Source organism: Schistocerca nitens, chromosome 5 (assembly GCF_023898315.1).
Source record: "Schistocerca nitens isolate TAMUIC-IGC-003100 chromosome 5, iqSchNite1.1, whole genome shotgun sequence".
In the NCBI taxonomy this organism is placed as follows: Eukaryota; Metazoa; Arthropoda; class Insecta; order Orthoptera; family Acrididae; genus Schistocerca; species Schistocerca nitens.
The window spans coordinates 247,421,077-247,429,698 of record NC_064618.1 but is presented as its reverse complement, the minus strand read 5'-3'; positions in this window follow the sequence as shown (position 1 = coordinate 247,429,698).

The window sequence follows — 8,622 nt, the reverse complement described above, 5'->3', positions numbered from 1 at the left end:
GTCCGCTTCTACCAGTTTTTCCATTCGTCTGTAAAGAATTCGCGTTAGTATTTTGCAGCTGTGACTTATTAAACTGATAGTTCGGTAATTTTCACATCTGTCAACACATGCTTTCTTTGGGATTGTGTTAATGAAATCAAATAATTTGTGATGTCGACCGTAACAGATTTTCTCATTACTTTACATACCTTTAACTTAGTTCTTTTCCTATGGCCGCCTTAAGTTCAGATAGTATTCACTCCCGTTCGTCAGAACCAAGTACATCATATCGTCCTTATGGCTTCATCAGAAGACAACTGCATCATATCGTCTCGGTAGCTGGTTCTGTAATGTTGTTCCAATAAATGTTTTTCCAGCTCGTAAGAGTGCGATGGCATATTAAGCACTTTGCGCGGCCTTCAAACCATACAGAAAGTAAAGCAATGCTCATTCAACATTTAACGGTGTGCCTTCTCTACTTTTTCTTTATTTGAACAAAGTGTGTAGGCGCCACGGTATTTCTGACGTGGAACGTAAATCTAATTTAATACAAATGGTATTGTTAGGTAATTGTGACAAGCCGACTGCCTCGCTCTAACGGCGTCCAACTGCAGCCTCGATTTTCCTCCCTCGGTCCCAATCGCCACTGCGCTAGGATCTCTAGGTAGCAGCGCGGCTGGAGAGTAGCCCACGCGGAACGCTGTTTAGCGAGGCCTGACGTACGAAATCTCCATTGCGCGCGCTTTGAGATTGGTTAGTGCAGAGACGACGGGAAAAGCGTCAGCACAGGTCAGTGGCAAAGCGCATTGCTGTCAAGCGTGTCCACCTGCTGTGGGAGTGGCGTTTCTGCTTTGGTGTCGCAACTTGGCAGTGTTTTGGAAGGCACACAGCTTGCATCTCTACTGTCAGTGTAAACGCCAGAAGGAACAGTTGAAAAAAGCTGAGGAGAAATCTCATGCCGTTATGTTCTATTCTGACACCCACTTGAGATGTTCTTCTGCGTAAGAAGAGATTAGTCACCTAATATTGTTGAATACGAGAACAACCAAATTCAGAAGAGTTCTCTTAAAAGGTAGTTACACCATTTTGTAGCGAGTTGGTGTAGATATGAGCTCTCTTACAGACCTCGACCTTCTGCAGATGCCGAAGAAGCCTCACAGGAGAAGTGGTGGCGCTGCATAGCAGGTCCATCGCAGCCGAAGGTGAAGGACGTGCATAAGAGGCGCTGAAATAAGAGCGCTTTTCTGATAATAAAAATATTTTTCAAGAAACAGCGAAAGAATGTACGACGTTGCCTACAGCAACCCGAAGTAAACAACAGGGAAGGTGTAGTTGAGCACTCGCTGTGGTGTCGCTCAGTACAGTCGCAGTATTTAAGAAGTAATTCCATGGCTTGGTAAAAACCAAACAAGTGTGAATTCTCTCACCAGAAGAGATAAACGAGATTAGTTGAACATAGCCATCACGCTAACAACAACAAACATTGACATGTTGAAATAACTGTCGACATCTTAAGCGGCCCCTTGACGGTCAATCTTTCATCATCAGATCCACGACGTACTTAAATTGGGAGGTATTGTTGTTGTGGTCTTCACTCCAGTGACTGGCTTGATGCAGCTCTCCATGCTACTCTATCCTGTGCAAGCTTCTTCATCTCCCAGTACCTACTGCAACCTACATCCTTCTGAATCTGTTTAGTGCATTCATCGACGGTCAATAATACTGCACAACCATACTGTGCAATATTATTGACGTTTTCCATAGGCTGCCCAATAATAATGTGTTTCGGAATGTTGACGATACAGAAGCTGCTGCTGTCATAATTGCTCAACTTCTTTGCAACAGAAAAGGAGGATGAAAAGTCATGTCAAACATATCTCAGGAAAAGTTGAGGTTGAACGAAGGAACAGAGTCTATCATAACTTTTCATGTGTTGATGGTCCAACATCTGATGCTTTACTGGAAATGGCTGTCAACATGCATAGGCGTCCCCAACGACCTATATAAATAACATAGACTGGCTATGGCACCGCCATCTTTGAAGCAACTTGAAAACTGAGTCGCCATGTCTTGTAACGACAAGGTGCAGCCTACACGCCGTCTGCTAATACTGAATGTTGTTATTGTTTACTACGCATGACGTTAAAAAAAAAAGCCAATCTGCACTGACAATCTGATTTCTCTACTGTAAAACATATGGTGATGAAGGCTAAAAGAAATGAAACACACTTCTGACATCGATTAATTGAAAAGTTTATTTCGAAATGTTACAGTTCATTTCGCTGCAGTGCCATATAGATTAGGTCAAAAACAATTTTAAATAGTTCAGTAGGTCCAAAAACGATCAATTGACAGCGCAGGACCTTTCATTGTCCCTTAAACAATATACGTTTGTATATATTTGCCAAATATGTTTCCTCTCTTTCTTCCATTGGCCTGGTTTTTGCACAAATGGTGTAACCTACAATTAAAATACTATTTTAACAGCATCCTGACTAGAAAAGAGTAATGTGACTCTTCTCCAAATTCAGCTGGCACCATTAGATGGTCAAAATCGAGTAAATAAATTCGGCCTGTCACCCAACATTCTGAACATTCTGAAGTTACCTTTTTTAGATGTGTTGGTAGAGCGAAAAAGCCGGATGGACGACTGGGCCAACCCATACAGACTTATATCTGCATAGCCATAGCTTCCATCATCCGTCTCAGAAGAGAGCTATGCTGAATACTTTAGTACACAGAGCCAGGACTATTTCCGACAAGGACCACCTCGGTCCCGAGATTAACCATTTGACGACTGTTTTCAAGAGGAATGGTTATTCTGCCGGTGAAATTAAATCAGTATTGTCCAAGAAACTAAGACACGGTGCCGGCCACATACAAGAAGAGGACCAACACATAGCGCGGCTTCCTTTTTGCGGTGCTACAACGAGCAACATAGCCAGAGTCCTGAAGAGGCAAGGAATAAAACCAGTTTTCCGACCACCTAGGAAAATTAAGGAAATGTTGAGACCAGTCAAAGATAGTCTCGGCTTAAGAGTGCCGGGAATTTATACTATTCCTTGCGAATGCGGCAAGAATTACGTAGGCCAGTCTGTAAGAACAGTTGCCGACCGCTGCAGCGAGCACCAACGCCACCTGAAATACAGGTATTTGGAAAAATCAGCGGTGGCTGAACATAGCCTGCTTAACAAGCATAAGATTTTATTTGAAGAAACCAGAGTAATAGCCCACACATCGAATTACTGGGACTCTGTGATCCGGGAAGCAGTCGAAATTAGACTTAGCGATAATAACTTTAATAGAGACAACGGCTATGCACTTAGCAACACTTGGAAGAGTGCACTGGATAAAGAAAAATCGCAGAGAAAAACTTCTCGCACTTTACCTCCTGATTCAAGGGATGGCGCTGCAAGCAACGCGGGATAGCAACTACATCTACGGAAGTAGAGGGCACCACTTCTCTACGCGCCATATCGCTGACGTATTCCAGCCAATCAGAAGCCGTCCTTTGCATATAAAAGTGGGAACCTCGCTAGTTCACGACACATCTAGAGGGTTGGATCCCCTCCTTCGAAAGCGTCAGATTGCAAAGCCTGGGCTACTCTCAGGGTGGAATCTCCGTCTTCGAAGATTGTGTGTGTTTGTCTGTGTGCCCGCCGCTTGTTGCTGTCGCTGTTCGTTCGTTCGTTCGTTCGTCCGTCCGTCCGTCCGTCCGCCTGCCTGCCTGCCTGCCTGCTCGCTGTCCATCGCCGTCGTCGTAACCGCTGCCGCCGCCGCCGCCGCCGCCGCCGCCACCGCCGCCTGCTGTTCGCCGCCGACCATCGCCGACGCCGACGCTGACGCCGCCGCTGCCTGCTGCACGTCCGTCTGTCCGTCGCCGTTCGTCTGCAATGAGTACTCCCACCTCCACCGTCATCTACACCTCCCCCTCCCCTTCTCCCACAGTCACTTCCTGGAGTGCCGCACCTGGCCTCCCTCCTTCCGCCTCCCCTTTCCTTCCCCCGCTCACACATCCCCCTATATCCTCCCCTGCTGTATACCCACACCTCTACACCCTTCCTCCAGCTTCCACGCCCTCAACAGCTCCCACTCCTACCCCCGCCCTCACGTACGCCTCTGTTGCCGCCTCTGCTGCCGCCCCTCAGGTCGTTGGCTTCCCCTCTCTCACCGACCCCGTCGCTTCGTCTTCTGCATCTCCCGCACGCATCACGTCGCGCCGAGCCACCATCGCCACCACTGAACCAGCTGCTTCTCCCGGTGCCTCCGCTACGCCACAGGGATCTGCCACCCGCCACCTCCCTCTCCTCCCCATCCCTCTCCCCTCCTCCCAGCCTCCAGTCTCCAAAAAACCCCAAAAGCGCGTCCTTACAGACTCTGCTCCCGAGACTTCCCACAAAAAATCAACACCACCTCCCCCTCCCCCTGCCGTCACCATGGACACCACCCCTCCTCCTGCCACCCATACCTTGGCCCCCACCCTCCACACCTTCGTCCTGTCAACTCCCGATCCTAAGTTCCTCGACGCTCGTACCCTCACCAAGGAAATACGAAAGTACTTACCTGGTGCTCCCATTTCCCAACTCATTCCCCGCAGGGATTCAGTCCTTATCAAGTCCCCGTCCCCATCCTTTCACACAGACCTCCTGCGAAAACTCCCACGAGTTATGTTTGGCCCCCACGCCTCTCTGACACCCTTCCTTTCCGCTTCCACTCCTCGTCAGCCCCAGCCTCCCCGTTACCCCCCACCTACACCGCTGTGATCACCAAGCTCAGCCCGGTGATCACAGAGGATGAAGTGTTGGTAGAACTGAACTCCCACCCGGACTTGGAAATCCACTCTGCCCGCCGTATCCACAATGCCTCTGGTCCCACCTACCTCATGCGGGTATTCTCTGAATCCGCCCCCATCCATAGACCATCTCCTCACCCAGGGTGCCCTGATATACCACCGTCGCCACCCTGTTGAATCCTCCAAATCCCCTCCCCAATCCTACCGTTGCCAGCGGTGCCTGATGTACAATGACCACCTGACTCCCAACTGCAAAAACCCCCCCACCTGTCCCCATTGCAAGGCCTCCCACTTTCTTAAAAACTGCCCCAACCTCGCTGCTCCTCCTTCCTGTAATACCTGCAATGGCCCCCATCCCACATACTCCCACAAATGTAAAGCTAAACCCCCTCCAGCCACCCCTGAACTTACGGTCCCAGTTCGTCCCGTCGATCCCCCTGTCCATCCCAACAATTCCCTCCGTCCACCCCCCACGGCCGAGGACATCATCCGGTTCATTACCGTTGTCCTCCAAAACATTCACCCTTTTCAGCGCCCCCACACCTTCCAACAAATATCTCTTGCTGCTCGCTCTGTTTTCCACCTGAACGCCTTCGCCACTTACTCCCACAACCAAGCCCACTTCACCTTCACCCGCCTCGACACCCTAGTTTAAGTCTCTTCCCTTCCCTCTCTTCCCCCCCTCCTTCCCGTCATGGCGCGGCACAAGTCTCGCATCCTCTTCCAGAACATTCGCTCCTTCCGCTCCAACAAATACCTCCTCATGCACACCCTCTCCCACCACCAGGTCGACACCTTCCTCTTGAACGAAACCTTTCTCCAGCCCCACCATTCTATCCGCACCTCCCCCTATATCCTCCACCGCACTGACGCTCCTGGTCCTCGTGCGCAGGGTGGAGTCGCGATTGGCCACCTTAAGCATATCCCTGTCCGGCCACAACCTCTCCTCAATGACCCCACTGAACACCTTATCCTTAGCGTCTTCTTCCCCTCCCTCACCATTACCTGTGCCACCATCTATGTCCGCCCCACTGCTCCTCTTCCTTATGACTTCATCTCACACATTGACCACACCTTCTCCACCTATGTGATTGCCGCCGACCTCAACATCCATAGCCGCACTCCTGCTGCCCTTCGGCGGTGGCATCAGTTCCTCTCCACACTTCAAGGTGACCTTGTTCCTCTTCCCCAGCACACCCGACCTGAAAGTAACACCACCCCCGATGTTGTCATTGCCTCCGCCAACCTCCTTGGGCGTATCACTGTCGCCGTCCTTGACCCCACAGGTAGCGATCACCTCCCTGTCCTCCTCACCATCACATCTGCAAACCGCCCCCCTCCGGCTCCACACCCTGCACCCCCTCCCAAGGTCGTCCATGACTATCGCCGTGCCAACTGGGATGCCTACCGGGACTCCATCTCCGCCCAGGACGAAAGCCACCCTCTTACCTATCACCATCCTGACGACATCAACCACGCCTCGTCCTTCCTTCAGCAGGTAATTACTGACGCCGTGGAGGCCCATGTTCCTACTAAAACCATCCACCCACACCGTCCCACTCTCCCTCCGCGGGCTGTCCTCCTCCTCCGTGAATCCCGCCGCCTCTATCGCTCCTTCCTGCGCACTCGTGACAGGGATACACTCCAACGCCACCGGCAAATACAGCGACACGTACGGAACCTTATTACAGCAACGAAACGCCGAGACTGGCGCCAGACCTGCACACGACTCAACGCCACCCTCCCTATCAACTCCTCCAAGTACTGGTCCGCCTTCCATCGTCTTACTGGTTCCCTTTCCGCTCCCCACTACCCCCTTCTCCATAACGATCGCCCACTTCCTGACAACCTCAGTAAGGCCAACCACTTCGCTTCCCACCTTTCCGAGGTCTTCTCCATCCCCGATGATCCCCACTTTGATTATTCTCTTTTCCCCACGGTCATGGAACGTGCCGATACCTCGGTCGCTCCTCTTGCTCCTAGTCTCCAGTACTTGGGGCAGTTGCCCCCCTCCGACATAAACACTCCCATCACAGCACAAGACATTAAACTTATCCTCCGGTCCAAACGCAACACGGCCCCCGGTCACGACTGTGTCACCTACCGTCACCTTCGCGAAAGCCCCTATTCCTTCCTGACTGTCCTCGCCCATCTCTATAATGTCGTCCTCTCTACTGGCTTCTACCCTGACCTGTGGAAGACCTCCCGCGTCCTCTTATTCCTCAAACCCAACAAACCCCCTTCTGCCGCCTCTTCCTATCGTCCCATCTGCCTCACCTCCGTCTTCAGTAAGGTCTTTGAATCCATCCTCTCCCGCCGTATCCATCAGCACCTTGCTCAACACCACCTCCTCCCCCTTACCCAGTGTGGCTTCCGACCCTCCTTCTCTGCTGACGACCAACTCCTCAACCTTGTTCACCTTCTGTCCCTCCAGCTCAACTCCCGTCGCTCCGCCATTTTTGTTTCCCTTGACCTCCAAAATGCCTATGACCGTGTATGGCATCCCGGTCTCCTCTTTAAACTCCAAACCTACACCCTGCCTATCAATTTTGTCCGTCTGATCGCTTCCTTCCTCTCGCACCGTCCTTCCTATGTCACCCTCCACAACACCAACTCCCGTATCTTTTATCCCACGGCTGGCGTCCCCCAGGGTTCTGTCCACTCCCCTCTCCTCTATCTCTTGTATACAGCTGATATGCCCAAGCCACCCCCACCAGTCCACCTTCTCCAGTATGCTGAAGACACCGCCTTCCTGGCTCTCTATCCTACCCTTCAACGGTCTCAACGTACCCTCCAAACCCACCTTAACCAGTTCACCACTTGGTGTAACCAGTGGTTCCTCCGTCTCAACCCCTCCAAAACCCAGGCAATCATCATAGGCCGCACCACTCGCTCCTTCCGCCTCCATGATTTCTACCTCACCCTTTATGGTCGTCCTATCCAACTCACCCCCACCCTGAAATACCTTGGCCTCACCCTTGACCGCCACCTCACCTGGACCCCTCATCTCCTGACCATCCAGCAGAAAGCCCATTCCCGCCTCCGCCTTCTGAAACTCCTGTCTGGCCGGACATGGGGCTTGCATCCTTCTACCATCCTCCACACCTACAAATCCCTCATCCGTCCTATCCTCTGTTATGCCAGCGTTGCCTGGATCTCCGCCCCCACCCGCTTTTACAAGGCCCTCCAAATCCTTGAACGCCATGCGCTCCGCCTTGCCTTCCGTATCCGCCTTCCTTCCCCCACACGGCTCCTGTATGAACTGATCCCCTTCCCCCACCTCCTCCTGTTCCTCCAACATCTCCGCATCCTTTACATTGTTCGCAGGCTTGATCCCCCCCACCCTCTGGTTTCCTCCTTCCTCTCCACCCCCCGCCCGTTGCCGCGCCTCTATCGCTGTATCCCTCCCTCTCTCCACCTCCACACCCTCCATCTCCTTCGTCAGGGCAATTTCCAACGCCTCCCGCTCCCGGATGACGAACTTCGCCGTGACATCTACCCTTCCTTCCAACTATAACCTGGCCTTGTTCCCCCCCCCCCCCACTCCCCAGGGCCCCTTTCCCTCTTTCCTCCTTCTCCCAGAGCGGATTTTCCTCAGTCCCCCCCTCCCCTGAGACCCTGCACCCCATACTTGCCTCTCTCCTTCCCACATCCCTCCCTCCCTGGCCCTCCTCCACGCGCCCCCCGGTCACCTCCCCATCTCTTCCCCTCCCTCCCTTCTTCAGGTCTCCCTCATCTCCTAGCGCCTGGCAGATCCTCTGTGTTGCTCTTCATCAGTGTGCCACATCAGTGTTGTTTAGTGCTGTTTCTCGTGTGCGTCAGGAGGTGTGATTTTAATTGTGTCCTGCCTT